Raw genomic sequence first — 20385 nt, 5'->3', positions numbered from 1 at the left:
ATAATTCAATATATGTTGTCTATTCATGTTTTACACTATTAGATACATGATTTGGGATAGGTTTGGGCTTGGAATAGTGTAATGACCCAAACCGGGAGTCTGAATCGCTAACCGGATTCTTAACCAAACTCGACGACGCACTAGGGGTAAAATAGTCATTTTACAATTTAAAATGGTAATTTGCTTTTAAAGTAGTCAAATGAAGTTTAAAATAAGCATTCTAGTCATTTCATGATGTTTGATGAGGTTCTACAGTCTTTGGATAAGATTTCCCAAAAGTACCCTTACCAGTTCAAGAGAAATTCTGACACTATTCTACTAAAATAATCAAAACTCTCAACATGAATGGAATTTGAATATGAGGTTGGTCTCATTGGAAATCTAACTCAAAATCCTTGAAAATGGACTCAAGAATGACCCTATTTGGGTTTGGAACGAAAAAGTTATGACCAAACAAAGTCAAGCAGCCGAAGCTGATACACTATCATGGCAAAAACATACACTGGAGGGCTGGAACCGGTTCCCAACCTTGGTACCTATTCCACATGGATAGAATGTCATAATGCGAACCAAAAACACCCTTGAACTAGTTCTAGAATCACGTACTAGTTCCCCAAGTGCAAAACCTAAAAATTTTACCCAGAAAGGCCTAAAACTGAAACACATATATGTGGGCACTCCTTAGGTCCATTAATGACCTTAATTAAATTTAAAACCTGTCCCAAATCATGAATTTATTTAGTGTGTATGACATAATTAAACTACCCTGCCTTCCATTAAATTAAATACGAGTCCAATACATCGTTTAAAAATCGAATTGTACAAATCCTGTTTTTATACAATTTCTAAAGAATTACAACAGAAAATGAGGCCTCCATGGCCAAAACCACATAACTTTAATAAAAATGAGATGAAATCATAACTACATCAATATTCATGGATGTACATCATTCACCGGCTCACCTCCGAATTCCTGAAAAATGTTAATAATAATAGGGTGAGCTTAACAACTCAGTCGAAAAAGTCTAAAGTACATTCCTAAAAATCCCGTGAGCCGCAACCAAAGAAAGGGAAATAAAAAAAAATGGATCATGGGATTATGAGTCATATCAATCATACATGAATTTCACAAATTCACAAACCATACCATTAAACATGAAATTCAAATATTCTCTTCTTCCTTTCCAACCTAACCTCACTAAAACCTTCTTAACCACCACTTTAACTTACAACACCATCCTTCATCCACTTCCTAACCTTTTCTCCCACATCAAACCTTCACCCTCTCATTTCACCCCATGCCAAAAATATGCATATCATACTACCATTTATCAATATACAAGTTATTATTTACATCATGATTATCATATCAAACACCCAAACATAAAAATTAATCACATAATTCATAGTTTCACATTTTCTCATAAAAAATAGCATACTTGGCACAAATACAAGAAACCATCATGTTCTCAATCCACAACAATTAAATCTACACTATCTCATGCTTAACATCACAACCAAAAAGCTACAAGCTAAGCATGCTTCACAATATCAAGATTTTCATGTAAGAAAATACATAGAATCTCACTAAAATCATAGGAATTCGTAATTTAGACTTCCCCTACTCCAAGATAGCAAACCAAACAAGGCCTTAGCAAGCCCTAGCTTTGAAATTCTCCAAACCCTAGCAATATGGGTGCCAAATGGAAGGCCTTTCCAAGCTCTCCAACCTCCCTTCTTTATCTCCTTCAAAGTCCACCTTAAACTCTCCAAATCAAAGCTTTTTCTTTAGAAGACATAAATGTGTGCTTATGTATGAATATAGACAGAGATGGAGAAAGTGATAGAGAGAGAGGGGGTGATGCACGAAAATAGGGAGGAGGAAAGGTGATGGTATGATAAAAATCTCAACTTATGGTCATTGGTTTGTCATGTGTCAACTTTTAGTTGATTTCTAATTTTGTGCAAAGTTACAATCTTGCCCTTTTTCAAACCATACATTGTCTCCTTTCTCCCATAAATATATACCTCTAATATATAGATATAGATGTATACATATATGTGAGAAAAGTCCATTATGCCCCTTTCTTAAAATGACAAAACCGGGAGAAGTTTCTGAGTTCGAAAATCGTCTTGACTTCCCAAAAATTTTAAAAATGATACCGTCACTTCTAATAAACTTAAAATGATCAAAAATACACTTTTAAAACCCTCGGTTCCAAAAACTGACCAAAACACCCCTCGGGGCCCGCATGGCATACAAAACGAGGCAAGAATTAAAATAATCCAGAAAAATAAAATAAATTCCCAAAAAAAAAAAAAATAAGAAAAATCGGTAACATTACAATCTCCCTAACTTTAAAAGATTTCGTCCCCGAAATCAACCCACCTCAGAAGAGAAAGACGAAAAGATACAAAAACGAAGTATGTTTTCGAGTACCCCAGGCAACACGCTATACCTCAGAATCACAACAAGAAGAGTCTCACATCCTGCGTCACTCGCCACCCTGTGCTAATGACCTAGCGCAACAATAACCGAACAGCAACCACAGTCACACGCAACCTTTCCCCCATAATACTAACTGGGCATAAGGGTACACCCTATGTCGAACAAAATTCTCTACCGCCACATGCGAAGCACACGAGGCACAAGCCCCCAACCAACTCCGTGACTCCACTGAGTCCTGACCATTGAAAACCATTAGGATTGCCATCTTTCTAACCAGCACATACCATTAGTTGGTACTAAATCCACAAACAACGGCTTCAGTTAACCCACACGAAGACATGCATCACAAAAAGAATCCTTTGATCTAAGTCGTCACAACACTCAATCATCCACTCCCGCACGTGAGCTCAAGAGAAAACAGTCAACCTGGGTCAAAGCCAATTTGATACATAAAATCGCACTAACACGGTCCACATGAGACATCCCACCAGACATTGTTGGACCCTATTCGAGGTAGGTTCAACTAGCAGTGCTTCACACCATCCGCGCTAAACACCCTAAGGCTAATAAGAACAATGGTTACAAAACTGCTCGACGAACCAGCATGCGAGTTCACTCGCGATCCCAAGGATACTCTTTAAAACCATCTCTGGTGACTCTACCTTTAATAGCTATATCATAGCTGAACACCTACAATTGAAAACGAGAAAACCATCTAACCTGTCAAATGTACCATCAGGTACCCAGAAAACAACCCATCAACATAGTTCAAGGATCAACTGATCCAACAATTGAACTCCTTAGACACGTAGTCCCTTACCGAGTACACCACCATCCACGACAAGTGACCTGAACAAGTACAAAGAATACCATCAATCCCAAGCGAGACTCACTCTAAAATGGGATTATACTACCACACGTACGCAACGCACAACACCGTACTCCGACTGTCACTAAACATACTAAAATCAATTATCATTGACCTTTGACCCAATATTATGTTAAGGAAAGATTGACTCAGAGAAATGGTTGGCCAGGCCATTCTCATCGTCGATCTGACCTCAACACACTACAATTAATTTGGTCTTTGGTGACAAAAGAGTTTGTCGCTAAAAGTCCATATTTTGTCGCGAAAAGATTATCGCGACAAAAAAAATTTTATCGCCAGCTCGTCGCTAGAAGCCGGTCACAATATGTTTTTCGTGACAAATTTTGATTTTTCGCTAGAGGCATGATATATTGTGACAAATTACTTTTCGTCACAAAATGAGTAAAAATTGTGACAAAACATTTGTCGTAAAATATTCAAAAATTGTCGCCTTATAACCTCCAAAACTTATGAAATTTGTCGCTATTCATCACTCTTTTGTGACGAAAAGAATTTTTGTCACTATTTGTGTACTCTTTTATGACAATAATTGTCGCTATAAGCTGCTTTATTGTGACAAAATGTTTGGTCACAATAAAAGTACCATCTTGCGACAAAAATATTGTCGCTATAAGCTACTTTATTGTGACAAAATGTTTTGTCGCAATAAATATACCATGTTGTGACAAAAATCTTGTCATTATAAGCTGCTTTATTGTGACAAAATATTTTGTTGCATTAAATATACCATATTGTAACCAAAATATTATCGTTATAAGCAGCTTTATTGTGACAAAATGTTTTGTCGCAATAAACATACCATGTTGCGACAAAAATATTGTCCCTATAAGTTATTTTATTATGACAAAATCTTTTGTCACAATATATGTTCTATATTGTGACAAAATATTTTGTCACAATAATATCACTATAAACTGTTTTATTGTGACAAAATCTTGTCACAATATATTTACCATGTTATGACAAAATTATTGTCACTATAAGCTATTTTCTTATAACAGAATAACATGTCCTATAACAAATACAATAATATAATTTTGTTTTCACCTATTTGAAACATAAAATTTGGAACCTGTAACTTAAATTAAAATATTAATAGACTAAACAATCTAAACTAAGATCCAAACATCTCACTCAAAATAAATATATTTGATAATCAATCATAGAATATAAAACACATTCCATTAAGAATTTAGAAATTAAAATGTGCAAATCATCCAAAATCTAAAATGATAATTCCAACATATATCAAAATGCTAATATCTGAATCTAATATTACACAATGCTAATCGCATACATATCAAAATGCCAAAAGAATTCTGAATCCATAAGGGGAGCTAGATTGCAATCAATGTGAAACCTGCAAAAAAATTAAAATAAATAAGAATAAGAAAAAGAAAAAATGAGATTAGAATTTGAACATTGAAATAATTTTTTTAAAAACTATTTTAGAAAACTTGATATCATAATGAGAATAAGATTTTCCTTCGAAATTAAGTGACTTGGCTTTTCTTATCATATCAAGCAATTTATAGACAAATGAAGAGTTGAACAACAGGACTTTATAGTGTATATAAGAATATTAATGGACAAGCTAGGGTTAGATTTTTGAATTTGCCAAATCTTTACAAATAAATAAACATCCTGAAAATGACTTGAGTGCATATGACAATTGCAAAAGCCAAGAGAAAAAAATAATGAGAAACTTTAATATACAAGAGTCAATTGGTTACTAAGATAAAAAGAAATGATCGCCATATAAAATCTTATAGTCTGGTATTCTGTAGATTATATTGCCATGACTAATTCTCTTTAAGATCACATTATAAAAACTTCCGCATTCAAAACATTTTTGCAATATTTAGTGGTATGATCTTGGGTTTTGGCTTACAAATGGTCCTTGTACATAAGCCTAAGATTGTTCAAGTAAATTCATGCCTTTTTCTTTTTCTTTTTTCTTTTTTAACTGTTCTGGTTCTTAAAAATTATTCATGATTCATCCAAAATTGATGTTTTAAATAAAAAACCTCACTGGTTATCCCACCCACGACCACCATTGAGTACCAGAAAATGTCCAAGTCCACCACCACAATTACTTAAAGCCTCCTCGCCGGTTATCTAACCCACGTCATTCACGGCCACCGGCAAACCGTGACCTTGGTAATGCGAACAAAATTTCCTCCATTTTCGCAATTTTGTTTTGATTCTCGTTCAATAAACTTATTCCCTAAATCAGGATCTTCCATTTGTGAATTATCTTTTCTAAATTCTTCAATGATATCTTTCTCAGCAGTACCATCATATGCGTTATTCTGATATTTTACACCAACTGCTAACGCTTCTAGTTCTTAACAAATAACCATGTATCTAATGCAATATTCTTAAAAAGAGAGATGGGGTTAAGGACAACACCCAAAAACAAAAATATAAAGAGAAATTAGATAACTACCATTAAATATTTCTTATAATTGTTTTAATTTAAGACCAGTTAGTTATTGTGATATTACAATCAGATGTGCCTTTAAAATATGAGTTCGTCTATTATTCATTGGAGAAAAATTAATGTCCCTTGTAATTACAATTAAAGTGCCTTATTAACAAATAAATATCTGTTGTGATATCTTCCTAAGGGAAGTGCTAGACTAAATCTTAATTTATGTCTCTGGATGCACTAAGGGACATGAACAGAGTACTTAGACAGGCATTGAACTTCCATTTTTTCATATGAATGTTGGATATAATTAAAGTTGAATCTTCAAAATTTAAATTTGATAATTCTTAATAGATAGAGAGAATCATTTCTAGTAGTGATTGTCCTTTAAACTATTTATATCCACTAGCAAAAACCTGTACATTTCCTAAATTTTCTCCTTAAAGAACTTACTAAAGATTCTCCACTTCTATTAAATTAATAAACATGAATCTATCCAATATAACAGATTTGCATCTATGCTTGGTACAATATATCTACATATAATTAGGTTAATTTAATAACAAATCAGTCATTAAAATATAGCTTCAATATTATCCTCACCAAATGTTGCTAAACAGGACACTGTTCAGTTAGCTTTTTCTTTCTTTATTTATTATTTTATGCACAACCAGCTTTTGACACTTCATTATTTATGAATTTTAGTCCTTTTTTTTATCATTTAAAGAAGAACTCCTACTCTTCCAAGACAAGTCAATGCTCAGTGTGATACTTGATAAACAGGAATGTTGAAGTTAATATAGCTAAATAGGGAGGGAAGAATAATTCAACACTTCCAATTAAGGACAACTTTGATGGTTCGATTGAGCAGATTTTTAATGTCTACAGCAACCAAAGATAAATAAGATAGTATATTCAAAATTGTCTTGTGAAATAGATAGAATTGTTTTTCTCAATCCTTTTCACATCAAAGTCTTTGTAATGATCATGTTTTAACAATGTTGTAATCCTGTCCAACCAGGAAAAACTGCATATATTTTAGTAGCCAAGAGCAGTTTCTATAAGTACAATTTTATGGGAACAATGTGAGAAATAAATTTCACCTCTCGAATTCAATTGAACAACCATTTAAGCAAAATAATCATTGAGGTTGGTAATTGTGAAAAAGAAAACAAGACAGAAACAATAGTCACCCTGAATAACAAGAACAGAAAACATCAATTTGTCTGATGCGGAAGAAAATACCTCAAGACGAACAGCTAAACCATCCTAGATTGGCACACATTTTCACATTTCATCAAGTATAAGAACTGTTCTCGGGTTTGGCCATTCTGTGGGACTTTAACATCTTGAATCCTGTAATACAGCAATTTAATTCGTCAGACAAAAACGCAAATGCAAAGGAACATAATCATGTTGGTATGAACAGAGAAATGTATGCAAAGGAACATAATCCTGTATTGTATGTGCCTCACGAATCCATAAATTTATAAGCATTAGACGTGAAATTCGGAAATTTATAGCAGATTTTCTTGAACCCAGCTAAAATAGCAGATTTTTCAATTTTACTAGTTGAGATAAGTTCATACATATAAAATAAAAAATAAAAAATAAATAGAAACAATAAATAGATCAACCAAACCTAATGAATTCAGAAGTTATAATATAAAGAGAGAAATAATACATTTGAATGATGAAAATCGTACACCTATAGGCAAATCTTCAGTAAATTGCAAATCTGAAAAAAAATATTGAAATTAAAAACCCTAAGATTTGTAGATATATTCAGAATTTTATATATATATATATATATATATATATATATATGTGGAGGGAAAAAAACTCCCTCCAATAAGAAGCGCACACGTCACCACTACCCATATCTACATTCCAAGGACATATAAGGCCCATCATGCTCAAGCCCAAATTGAGGGTATTTACAGCCCAAGACCATTGTTAGTTATCCTCCAACTTCCATCAAGGCCGAATCAAGAAGTCATCAGCCCAGCTTGTCGTCAGCCCAACGTATGAGTATTTAACATCCGGCCTGTTACCCAAGCCCAGCCGGATCAAAATATATTCAGCCCAAGAATGCGCAAATCCTACCATTTGAAGGATTTACTGTAGAAGGAAAATTCGGATAGGAAGTTCTGTACAAGGCAATTTCTATGTATGGAAGATTCGACAATGGAAAGAACTCTATTAGAAAAGAATGGTTATATAGAAAGAATTGGAGGGCAAGCAACGCGAGTCCTACCATAATTTTGCAATCTTTTGTATATAAATAGAGGCTAAGACCTCCAATAAAGGATCAAGCAATTCCACACTTCTCTATACATTGTTCTTATTTATTTTTATTGTTTTTGAGTGAGTTGTTTTATTTTTCTCAGTCATTATTGGTTAAGCGAAATTTTGCACCTACACTTTGGCGCCGTCTGTGGGAAGCGTATATAAATATACTCCCACTTGTTCTTCAAATTAAATCTTTTAGTCGTGTCTGGAATGTCAAACGGAGATTTAGTAATGAATCAACAGATAGAACTGATGCAAAAGATGCGAGAAGAGTTCTTGCACCAATTTGAGACACTCCGGCAAGCAAACGATACGAGTGTCGCCCAGATAGCTGCGCTTCAGCAGCAGACTCATACGCTGCACATGGCCATGGCCAGGCTAACACCACAACCACCACCAGGCGATGCTGCGGCACCACCTCCCACCCGGAATTTACCTCCGGTTCACGAGCCTCCAGCCAACGAGACACCACCCAACGGGGCTTGACCTAGTGAGGCACAGCAAAAGCAAGGGACGAGGTCCGAGGCGGTTGCTTCGGATAATCTCCCGCATCGCACACAGGACGAACAGGCCGAGTCCAGCCATAGGCTTACGGTATGGTCCAATGGCGTTCCAGATGGCGCACGTGTACAAGATGCATTCGATGAAAAAAAGCTCTTGAGAGTCCAGACACCAGCCGAGATGGCTAGAGAGCACAAGAACTCCTTGGTCAAGACCCCCTTTACTGACGAGGTGTACCTTGTGGAGAGGCCGAAGAAGTTCACTATGCCATCCTTCACCCAGTTCGATGGGGCAGGCGACCCTTCTCGGCATCTTGATCATTATGCGCAAAAGATGGCATTGGACGATCATAACGATCCGTGGATGTGTAAGGTTTTTCCTACCAGTTTAACCGGAGCAGCGTTAGAATGGTTCAGGAATAGGCCACACAAGTCTATCCCTGACTATGAGACCTTGTGCACTATGTTCTTAGCCCAGTATTACGGAAATAAGAAGCAGAAGAAAAGTATAGCCAGCCTTTTTACCATAAGGCAAAGGAAGGGAGAAACTCTGCAAGATTTTTTATCCAGATTTAACATGGAGGCCTCGGAGATAGCAGATTGCCATCCTGCCACGACAATCGAAACATTTAAGTTGGCAATGATCCAGGGAACCAAGTTTCACACATCCTTGGTCAAATATTCCCCCCCCCCTCCCCCCCGGATATGCAAACTTTGAATGCTAGGGCACAAATCTACATTCGATTGGAGGAAAACATAGCTCACCGTGCGTAGCACGCTACCCTCGCCACAGTGGAAAACAAGTCTCGAGAGAAAGCTGCGAGCACAAGGATGCAAAAGGTTCCTCATACCGCCACACAAGCCACCCAAGCGTCTGAGAAAAGGCGAAGGACAGAGGACAGGCTTACCCCTCTTCGTACTACCTTGGCGCGCCTATTCCAAGAGAATAAGACGAGGTTCGCGACTCCTCAGCCCATGAAACAACCCTTGGAGCAGAGGGACAAAAACAAACATTGTGCCTACCATAGAGATTATGGGCCTACCACCAATGACTGCAGGTCCCTACAGCGACAGGTAGAAAGCATGATAGTAAGAGGAGAATTGGTGGAGTATCTCGCCACGAAGGAGCATGTAAAACCTCAGGAGGTTAACCCTCGACGGGTAGAGGGCAGTCAGGTAAAGGTTATCCATGCTATTCATGGAAGGTCGAAGGATGATGAAGAGTCTGAAGAGTTGTACAGATCCAGGCTGCGAGAGGCTCATAAGTTACGAAGGTTGTCTTCGGTAAACACGGTTGCACCAGGCAGTATCAACATTGGATTCGGTAACAACGATCTTTCTAGAGTCCAACGCCCACATGAGGACCCCTTGGTCATCAGCCTCCTGGTAGCGAATTACATGATCAGGAGAGTGCTGATAGATCTGGGAAGTAGCACCAACATCATTACAAAAACAGCTTTTGATCAGTTGGGGATTTCACTGTCATCCATCAGGCCAACTTCCGGCCCCCTAATGGGATTTGATGGTACTAAGGTGAATCCGCTTGGGGTGATCGATCTCTCCGTTACTGCAGCAAAGAGAACTCTGAAGGAAAACTTCGTCGTGACAGAGATTCATCCATCTTATAACCTCATTATGGGAAGAGGTTGGATCCATCATATGAACGGAGTCCCTTCTACACTTCATCAAGTAATGAGGTGTTTATCCCCGGATGGCAGGGAGGTCATCGACCTCTGGGGAGACCAGGTTGCTGCCAAAGAATGTTACATGCTAACGCTACACGAAGCAAAGAAAGTGTCGAAATCACCTCAGTCAGAGGCGAGTCCCAAAGATGCAATCAAATAGCAGTTACAGTATCCTCTGCCCAAGTATCTCAGGGCAGAGGAAAAATCTGAAGCTGAAGCGCCTACCGAGGAGTCCCTCGAAGCTATAGAGGTAGTCCTCGGAGACCCTCAGAAGATCACCTACATTGGCTCATCTTGCACAGCCGAAGAGAAAGGAGCATTGATCGGGGTTATTCGGTGCAATTCGGATGTCTTTGCCTGGGATCACTCGGATATGGTGGGGATCAATCCTACAGTCTCATGCCATAGTCTGAGGGTTAACCCAGAATTCAGGCCAGTCAAGCAAAGGCACCGACGATTCGCACCTGAACGGAATCGCATAATAGCCGAGGAGGTAAATAAACTGTTACAAGCAGGATTCATTCGAGAGGTGCAATACCCATAATGGCTCTCAAATGTAGTAGTCGTTCAAAAGAAGAATGGGAAATGGAGGGTATGCGTAGATTATACCAACCTTAACAAAGCTTGCCCAAAAGATAGCTTTCCTCTGCCCAAGATTGATCAAATGGTGGATGCCACGACGGGTTATGAAAGGCTCACATTCCTCGACGCATACTCCGGCTATAATCAGATTCCCATGAATCCTGAAGATGAGGAGAAAACTGCTTTCATCACAGAAACGGGCACTTACTGCTACGGAGTGATGCCCTTCGGTCTAAAGAATGCCGGAGCCACCTACCAGCGACTTGTCAATAAAATCTTCAGTAATCTGCTGGGTGATACAGTTGAAGCCTATATCGATGATATGGTGGTTAAAAGTATACGGAAAGAGGACCACCCGAAGCACCTCCAGGAGGTCTTTGATACTCTCAAGAGATACAATATGAAGCTGAACCCCACCAAGTGCTCCTTCGCCGTTTCGTCAGGACAGTTCCTTGGGCACGTCGTAAATAAAAGAGGAATAGAAGTAAGCCCAGCTCAGGCAAAGGCACTCATACAGAACCAGGAGCCGAAAACCCGCAGGGAAGTGCAAGTTCTAACCGGCCGAATTGCGGCTCTCAGCCGGTTCATATCCCGATTATCTGATAAGTATAAACCTTTCTTTGATGCTATTCGATCCAAAAACAAAGATATGTGAGGACCTCAGCAGCAGGAAGCTCTCAATCAATTGAAAAGCTACATGACAAAACCCCCAATCCTTTCTGCTCCAACGCCCGGAGACACTCTCATCCTGTACCTGGCAGTATCGGCTGTAGCAATAAGTGCAGTGTTGATCAAAGAAGAAGACAAGGTTCAGCACCCAATCTTTTACACAAGCAAAATGATGACGGATGCCGAGACATGGTACAGCAAGACAGAAAAGGTAATCCTGGCGTTAATTTATGCCAAGAGGAAACTTCGACATTACTTTGAGTCTCACAGCATAGTGGTACTTACAAGTTTCCCTATACGGGCTATCCTAGCTAAACCAGACCTGTCTGGTCGAATCACAAAATGGGCTATTGAACTTAGCTCTTTTGACATCACCTATGCACCGAAGGTATCTCACAAGGGGCAGTCGGTAGCGGATTTCCTACTAGAGTACGAAGATCAACCTGAGGAACCGACACTTCCAGAGCCATACTGGGAGTTGCGAGTTGATGGCTCGTCCAACCGGAAAAGGGCAGGGGCCGGTATTGACATCACAACACCCGAGGGTACCAAGCTGCAGTAGTCAATTTTGCTAGATTTCCCATCTACTAATAACGAGGCCGAGTATGAGGCAATGCTCGCCGGACTTCGGCTAGCTAAACAGCTACAGGTACGATGTTTAAAAGTTTTTAGTGACTCACAGCTTGTGATCAATCAAGTGACAGGGCAATATTCTCCCAAGGAGAAATGTATGAAGTCGTACAAAGATGCTGTAGAGAGTGCTATCCGAGAATTCGATCAAATCGAGTTCCATCAGGTACCACGAGATGAAAATGCCGAAGCAGATCGATTGGCCGCAGCCGCATCATCTTCAGATGCAGAATTGATTCGGCCTGTTCCAATCGATGTTCTCGAAGGACCTAGCATTAATCCCCAGCAAGAGGTGATGGTGATCCCGGAAGTACCACGTGAGCCCTGCTGGATTGATCCAATCGAAGCCTACCTCAAGGAAGGGGTTCTCCCGAATCAAAAAGCTGAGGCAAGGAAGCTTAGGCTTACCGCGGCTAAGTACTCCATCATCAATAACCAGTTGTATCGAAGGTCATTCTCCGGCCCCTATCTCAAGTGTGTAACCCCTACTGAGGCTCTCACAATTCTAAAACAAGTTCATGAAGGAGATTGTGGAAACCACTCCGGAGGAAGATCCCTTGCACACAAAATTCTAACCCAAGGTTATTTCTGGCCATACTTGGCTCGGAATACCGAGGAATACTCAAGACGATGTGACAAGTGTCAGCGCCATGGTCCATTAAAGCACCAACCTGCCGAGGGTTTGCACGCCATGGCTAATCCATGGCCGTTCGCCCAATGGGGGATTGATATAGTAGGACCATTGCCCAAAACCATGGACAAAAAGGAGCATGTGCTTCTAGCTACGGATTACTTCACCAAGTGGGTGGAAGCTGAAGCCTTCTCTAGCATCACCCACGAAGAAGTAAAGCATTTCATTTGGAGCAACATTATTTGCCGGTTTGGGGTACCAAAAGTTATCGTAATGGACAATGGTAAGAACCTCGATAACAGAAGTACAAGGAAATTCTTTAGCGAACATGGAATCTTGCAAAAGTTGGCTGCAGTTAGTCATCCACAAGGCAATGGGCAAGCTGAAATAACTAATCGCACGATATTCGGGTGCTTAAAGAAAAAATTGGAGAAATTGAAGACAAAGTGGTACGAGAATCTCCCTCAAGTGCTTTGGGCCTATCGAACCACTCCAAGACGACCCACGGGAGAAAGCCCATTTGCTATGGCATATGGATCCGAAGTTGTCATTCCCACTGAGTCCATAATCCCAACCCTTCGGACATCCTTGGTACTGGAACGGAACAACGAGCAACAACTCAAACATAGCCTTGATTTGGTGGACGAAAGGAGAGATGCAGCAGCAATTCGACTCGCGGCATACCAACAACAGGTGTGTAACAGTTATAACAAACGCGTCAGGTTCAGGAGTTTTGTGGTAGGCGATTGGGTTTTGAAGCAGGAGACAGCTCATGTAAAGAAACTGGAACCTAATTGGACCGGACCCTACAAAGTTACCGGAGTAGTGGGGAAAGGAGCATATCGTTTGGCCGAAGATGGCGGACGTCCCATTGCGCGTCCTTGGAACGCAATACACCTGAAAAGGTATTTTCATTAGTTAAGTTTGTCAATTTTGTTACAAGTTTTTCACAAATAAGGCTGAATATGTCCACAGTCAACCAAACTTTTCTTTATTTTGCTTCTATATTCAATACAACTCTCCTCTATTTTTGTTTCTTTTTATAAAAATGGGGGCATACGAACTCTATGATTACGCAACTTTTATGCGCATGCCAAGTCGCACTATGCGTTAGAAGCAAAGCATTTACAATGATTTTTACACAAAAAGAACAAAAACACAAACACAAAAACCAACATGCACACAAGACACAAAACACATGAATTATGGCCCAGCATGCTTACACAACACAAGCTATCCCACATCGACGAAATAGTATGTGCCATATTTTGTTATATATGGGAATATTCAAATAGTTAATTACGGTGTAAGGAGGGCCCACTGGTATTTAAGGCTGTCAGGCTCAATACCAGAGGCATTCCTTACACCGACTTTTTTGACAACATTTAGTCTATGTCCCACATCGGATAGAAATAGAAAAGAAATGCGGTTCATATATGCGTGGTCCATAACATTTGGCTGCCAAGAAGGGATTATCAGTGGAGGCAGGTCTCTAAAGTCAACAAATGGAGAACTTCACAGCCACTGTTACTCGCTTTCTTGGCCTCCTATCATTTTTGAGTCTTCGGCCTCATAATAAGTGATTTGAGGAAAAATATGAGATAAACCTCCCCTCAGGCTCAGTGCCGGGGAGTAATCCATTCGCCTCGGACCTTAAGTGTCCGGTTCGGCACAACCTCCCCTCAGGCTCAGCGTCGGGGAGTAGTTCTCTCGCCTCGGACCCTAAGTGTCCGGCTCGGCAAAACCTCCCCTCTGGCTCAGCGCCGGGGAGTGATTCATTTAAACCTCCCCTCAGGCTCAGCGCCGGAGAGTAAGTCATTCGCCTCGGACCCTAAGTGTTCGGCTCGGCAAAACCCCCCTCCGGCTCCATGCCAAGGAATGTATAATTTGCCTCGGATCCTGAGTATCCGAGACAGCTTCGGACCCTAAGTGTCCTATTCAGCAATACTCCTCGCCTCGGATCCTGAGTATCCGAGACAGCTTCGGACCCTAAGTGTCCTATTCAGCACTAGTCCTCCACACTCAGTGCCGAGGAATAATTCGCCTCGGATCCTGAGTATCCGAGACAGCTTCGGACCCTAAGTATCCTATTCAGCAATATTCCTCCACACTCAGTGCCCAGGAGTAATTCGCTTTAGACGTCTGATACTCAGATCAGAACTCTTTCCTCCGGACTCCAAGTGTTTAATACCTTGTGTATGCGGATATGTCATAAGTTCATCATATTCCACCCCACATCAGGAACACATGAGAAGGAAAGAGTATGTATACGTCTACTGAAGGCAAGTAGAAGGCGAGGAGGGTTCATTTAACAGTTAAATCAGAGAAATATGAACAGTATCAAGAACATACAGTAAAAACAAGTCAAGCAAGCCTAAAATGAAAAGTTATATTCATTATCCCAAAACAGGCTGTTCATAAAAACAAAATACATAGTTCTACTTCCTCTTTGGATCGAAGGGAGTAGATTCAAAAGCATCCACTACATTATGACTTGAGGTAGCCGCAGGCGCAGGGGAGCTAGGAGTACCCTTCAGGTGTGCCTTCACCATCTCGGCAAAGCGAATTTCAACTTCCAAAGCCTCTGGCCCTTCATCGTATGGGAAGTGCACCCCCACCTGCTTGTCAAAGGCGTCCGGATCCGTCGTCTTAGGGCCTGAACCCTGATTATAGCCAGACCGGAACGCTTTAGCACTAGCCAGGTGCGCCAGACAGGAGTAGCGCCCCTGCATTTGCTTCCCCACCTTGAAGCAAGTAGTAAGAGCCTCGATCAGGCGTTGAACCTCGGCCTGAAGAGAATCCACCTTAGCCTCAGAGGCTGACAACTGCCTCTTATACGCATCCTTGGCTTTAGAAGCTATCTTCAGATTGGTAGAGGCAGTAGTGGCTCTCTTCTCTGCATTGTCAAGATCCTTCTCCAACTTCTTGATGGAGAGGGATTGAGCTTCAGCAGTGGCGCAGAGGGCCATGGTGTGGTATAGACTCTATTTAACAGGGAAGCAAATATAAGCACAAATAGAAACACAAGCAAGTAAGAGTAATATAATTCTGAAGGTGCAATGCGAACCTCTATGGCCCGGACTGGGGCAGAGGGGAGTAGTTGCTCCAACCCCATTTGGCTGATGGCTTCCTCGTCCTTTGGGAGCCACATTCCTCGAGCCACCGCCAGTGCAGCTGAAGGGTCTGTAACCACAGAATCCCCTGAGTGTAGGACTGACTTGTCAGCCCTGGTGAAGGAAGGAGTCCAAGGAGCCCCAGTCTCAGCAAGAACAAAGGCCCTGACTTCATCTTCAGGTTCGGCCTCTCCAGTTTTTTTCCCTCTGCTTTTAGAGGGGACTTTGCCCTTGCCAGAGGAAGAGGGGTTGAGGCGAGATTTCTTCAATGGTGGTTCCTCAACCTCCACCTCATCCTCAGTTGAGCCAATGACGACCAAGGGTTAGGCGTCTCCGGCTTTCTTTTTTAAAGCCTTAGCCCGCCGTATCTCCTCCTCGGTCATAGGGAAACTATCAAAGGATGGTAAAGCCAAATCCATGAGGTCTGCAGCAACGGCACTGGAAGCAATGTCCTTGAGGTTGGAGGAAGTTAGCAGGTCCTCGATAGGCGAGGGGTCACTCCAGACTCGTTCCTCAAGAAAAGAAAGTCTGTTCCTTGCTGCGGAGGCTGGGAATGTAGCTGAAAAAACACCAAGAAATTCATAAATACGGCGAAATATTAAGACTTGGCAAGGAAAACAGCCAGAACACTTGGTATGAATGGAGGTTAAATATTCTATACCTAATTTCCCGAATTTGCGCGAAATGGGAAGCGCAATTGATTGGGACACAAACCATTTTCCTTTAACTACAACCATCCTTTCTTTCCATTTCTTCTCGAATGAAGGAAGGTTCGTGCATATCCTTTGATGAAGGGGAGAGGTAAAAAAGAAGTGACCAGGCTCGGTCCCATGTTTAGATATATTGTAAGTAAGCAGAAGGTCGGCAAGGGTCAAATCCAGAGCCTCTAATTTCCGGCGCACCAACAACGCCGAAAGGATGCGAAAGAAATTGGGATTTACTTGAAGGGGGGCAAGACCTAGCTTATTGAAAACTAACTGATAGAAGGGATGAAGAGGGAATCGGAGGGCGTTAAGGTGCCCTACCAAAAGAAGCAACTCATCCTCCTCAATTCCCTCGCCGGAGGTGAAATCGGCACTCTCGGGATATTCTGCAATGTTTACTCCTTCAGGAACATCAAATTCTTCCATTACCGAAGCAATAGAGAATTTGATGCGGCGAATAGAGATGATTGCTTTCTTCTCTTCATGGGTAAGAACGTAATCAGAGCCTGAGGTGGATGTTTCGGTTGGAAGAGGGGAAGTACCTGATGGATTCAACGAAGGGCGATCTGTAGAAACCCTAGGAGGGGGAGCCCTAATGCGAATGGGGGAAGATGAAGGTGTGGATTTAGAATCGCCAAGGTCTACACATTCGGGAGTAGATGAAGTACTCATAATGAAAGATTGAAGAAAAAGATGCGAAACTAACCTGACAAAGCGATGGAAGCGATGGAATGAAGGACGCAGAAGTGCAGCGAGGGCAAATGTAACTCTTGCAAAGTCTTGTGTGACGGATTAATAATGAAAGACCACGAACCGTTTCTGAAGTAAAGTAAAAACCGGTTTCAATTCCCTCTTTAATAGGAGCCGTCACTCAATTAAAAATGGAATTTGGGGCAAAGTGTGGAGGGAAAAAAACTCCCTCCAATAAGAAGCGCACACGTCACCACTACCCATATCTACATTCCAAGGACATATAAGGCCCATCATGCTCAAGCCCAAATTGAGGGTATTTACAGCCCAAGACCATTGTTAGTTATCCTCCAACTTCCATCAAGGCCGAATCAAGAAGTCATCAGCCTAGCTTGTCGTCAGCCCAGCGTATGAGTATTTAACATCCGGCCTGTTACCCAAGCCCAGCCGGATCAAAATATATTCAGCCCAAGAATGCGCAAATCCTACCATTTGAAGGATTTACTGTAGAAGGAAAATTCGGATAGGAAGTTCTATACAAGGCAATTTCTATGTATGGAAGATTCGACAATGGAAAGAACTCTATTAGAAAAGAATGGTTATATAGAAAGAATTGGAGGGCAAGCAACGCGAGTCCTACCATAATTTTGCAATCTTTTGTATATAAATAGAGGCTAAGACCTCCAATAAAGGATCAAGCAATTCGACACTTCTCTATACATTGTTCTTATTTATTTTTATTGTTTTTGAGTGAGTTGTTTTATTTTTCTCAGTCATTATTGGTTGAGCGAAATTTTGCACCTACAATATATATATATATATATTAAAAAGCATAAAACAAGATTTGGAACATTGAAATACAAAGAAAATTTGTCAAGATTAGGCGAAGTTCAAATTCTTTGTTTAATGAGCCTAACCTAGACACACATATATAGTCTCTAATAGCGCATAGAGGAAGCGTTTAGAAAATAAAAAAGGGTTTTTGAATAATGAAAAAAGAATACCTCAATCGGACGAAGACGGCATGACCTTGGCTGGATCAATGTCAACGACGGCAGGATGAAGACGATGCGGACGCTAGATAAGTTGAGAAAACTGAAAAAATTTGGACTCACAGAGGGGGCAGATTTGGCTAGTCGATCGGTTGGCGAGAGGAAGGATTTGAGGGGTTTGAAGCTGACAGATTTGTACGATAGGAAGGTTTGGGCGTTTGAAGACGTCGATGAGAAAGAGGAGTTTTAGAAAAGGAAAATGGTCTTGAAATAGTGACGTTACACTCACATATAATTAGGGTATAATAATAATTAAATACCTGGAGCTGGAAGGCGCGCCATTTGTTTTGGTGGGAAGAAATAAATTAACAAAAGCCTAACGCGAAAATTCAAAATAGGTTGAAAATTTTAGCGGCCCATCAGAATATTGTTTGTTACACATATTTTTAAAATAAATATTTAAATAAATTATACAGTACTTTTTTCATTGAAAGACAAGTAAATTCCGAAAAAATATTCTTTAGTACTAACAAATCCTAGTTTTGAGTTTTTTTTCCATTTAAGTCTAAAATAGATTTGTTCTTAATTTAATAAAAAAAAAACATTAGTATTCTTCTATTTATAAAATAAAATAGCAAATTTTTTTATTTTTATAATTGTCATTTCAAATTTATTCTATAAAATACCCAATAAAATTTATTTTATTTTCTTTTTATTCAAATTTTATGTCTAAGGATATGTATGAAAGTTTGAGTCTAAATGCATATCTAATTTAGCAAGAGTAGATCTAATTTGTATAGGTATAAATGGAAGATTTACTCATTTAAGTCCAAAAATTTATTTTATTTTATTTTTATTCAAATTTTATGTCTAAGAATATGTATGAAAGTTTGAGTCTAAATACATATCTAATTTAGCAAGAGTAGATCTAATTTGTATAGGTATAAATGGAAGATTTAGTCATTTTGGACTTAAATGAAAAAAACAATCTCAAAGTAGGACTTAGTTGTCCTAAAAATAAATTTTAAGAGACGTTTGTTTTTCAATGTGAAAATTTGGACTTGATGGTAATTTTTTCTAGTTAATATTACTTGCAAAAATCATGAAAAAGTTTTGTTGTAAAATATATATTTGGAATGACATTTAAGTTATAACTAATTTTATACTAATATGTCATGAGATAATTATTAATATGCTAAAAACTAATTAATTATATATGTAACTAGACATTTAATTAAACATGCAAATTAAAGCAATAAAATAATAATAATAAATAAATAACCTGGATAAAGGCTAGTATTGAATACTATGTCCTAAAGACAATTTACGCCTCGCATGGGCTAACGGACTCTATGGTGCTTGTCTCCCAAGATACAACGGTTTACATCCACCCGTAGCAGCACTATAAACTCGTGGATACGGAGAACCTCCTCTGACTCAAAAAATGCATCTATACTATAAAATGATAAAAATTGGTGCAGCTCAAACCAAATGGTTCAAACCAAATTAAAAATGGCTCGGTAAAATTATATTTATATGTGTCTCTTCATCAATGGACACAACCATTTATATGTGTTTATTTATTACCAGACACACTCAGTGCAATAGGTTGGAATGGTTCACATTGAATATGTTATGTCTATTGGTTTTGAGTTGTATTTTTTTATCCCGCATCTAACACATTCAGAACTATTAATATATTCAGAAATTTCAATTCATATTCTCTATTACTTTTGGAACTGAAGCAAATAAATTCATAATTACTAATAACCTAATACATTTATAATTACTAATTAATCAACAACAAACAATCAACCACAATTCAAAATTCAGCAACTATATATATATATATATAAAGAATCATCTAATAAATTGATAAGACTTGAGACAATTAAGAGTGGACCATAGGATTGATAGTTACTACAAACTTCTAAGTGATTTGGATTGTAGGATAATATTATATTTTTATATACTATGATTTAACACACACACACACACACACACACACATATATATATATATATATATAAAACAAAACGATTCGGTCTAGTTCGGTCCTAAAGGATCTCAAACCGTGACAAAATCGTATCTTTACGGTTTTAAAAATTTAGAAATATTACCGAACCAA

The 20385-nt window shown here is 39.4% G+C and overlaps 1 long non-coding RNA gene across 1 annotated transcript; it reads right to left on the bottom strand.

The window, feature by feature from the left end:
* Positions 1–4501: 4501 nt before the first annotated feature.
* On the bottom strand, positions 4502–18550 carry LOC132278636 (uncharacterized). Its single transcript, XR_009471099.1, has 3 exons — positions 18270–18550; positions 7015–7125; positions 4502–4698 (listed from the first exon to the last, which is right to left on the bottom strand). It is a non-coding gene; the product is annotated as an uncharacterized LOC132278636 (long non-coding RNA).
* Between the last annotated feature and the right edge of the window lie 1835 nt (positions 18551–20385).

The sequence above is a fragment of the Cornus florida genome, unplaced genomic scaffold (assembly GCF_030987335.1).
Source record: "Cornus florida cultivar Cherokee Brave unplaced genomic scaffold, ASM3098733v1 CherokeeBrave_3.0.0_Hap2_Chr10, whole genome shotgun sequence".
NCBI lineage: Eukaryota > Viridiplantae > Streptophyta > Magnoliopsida > Cornales > Cornaceae > Cornus > Cornus florida.
This window is presented reverse-complemented; position numbering and strand designations above follow the sequence as displayed.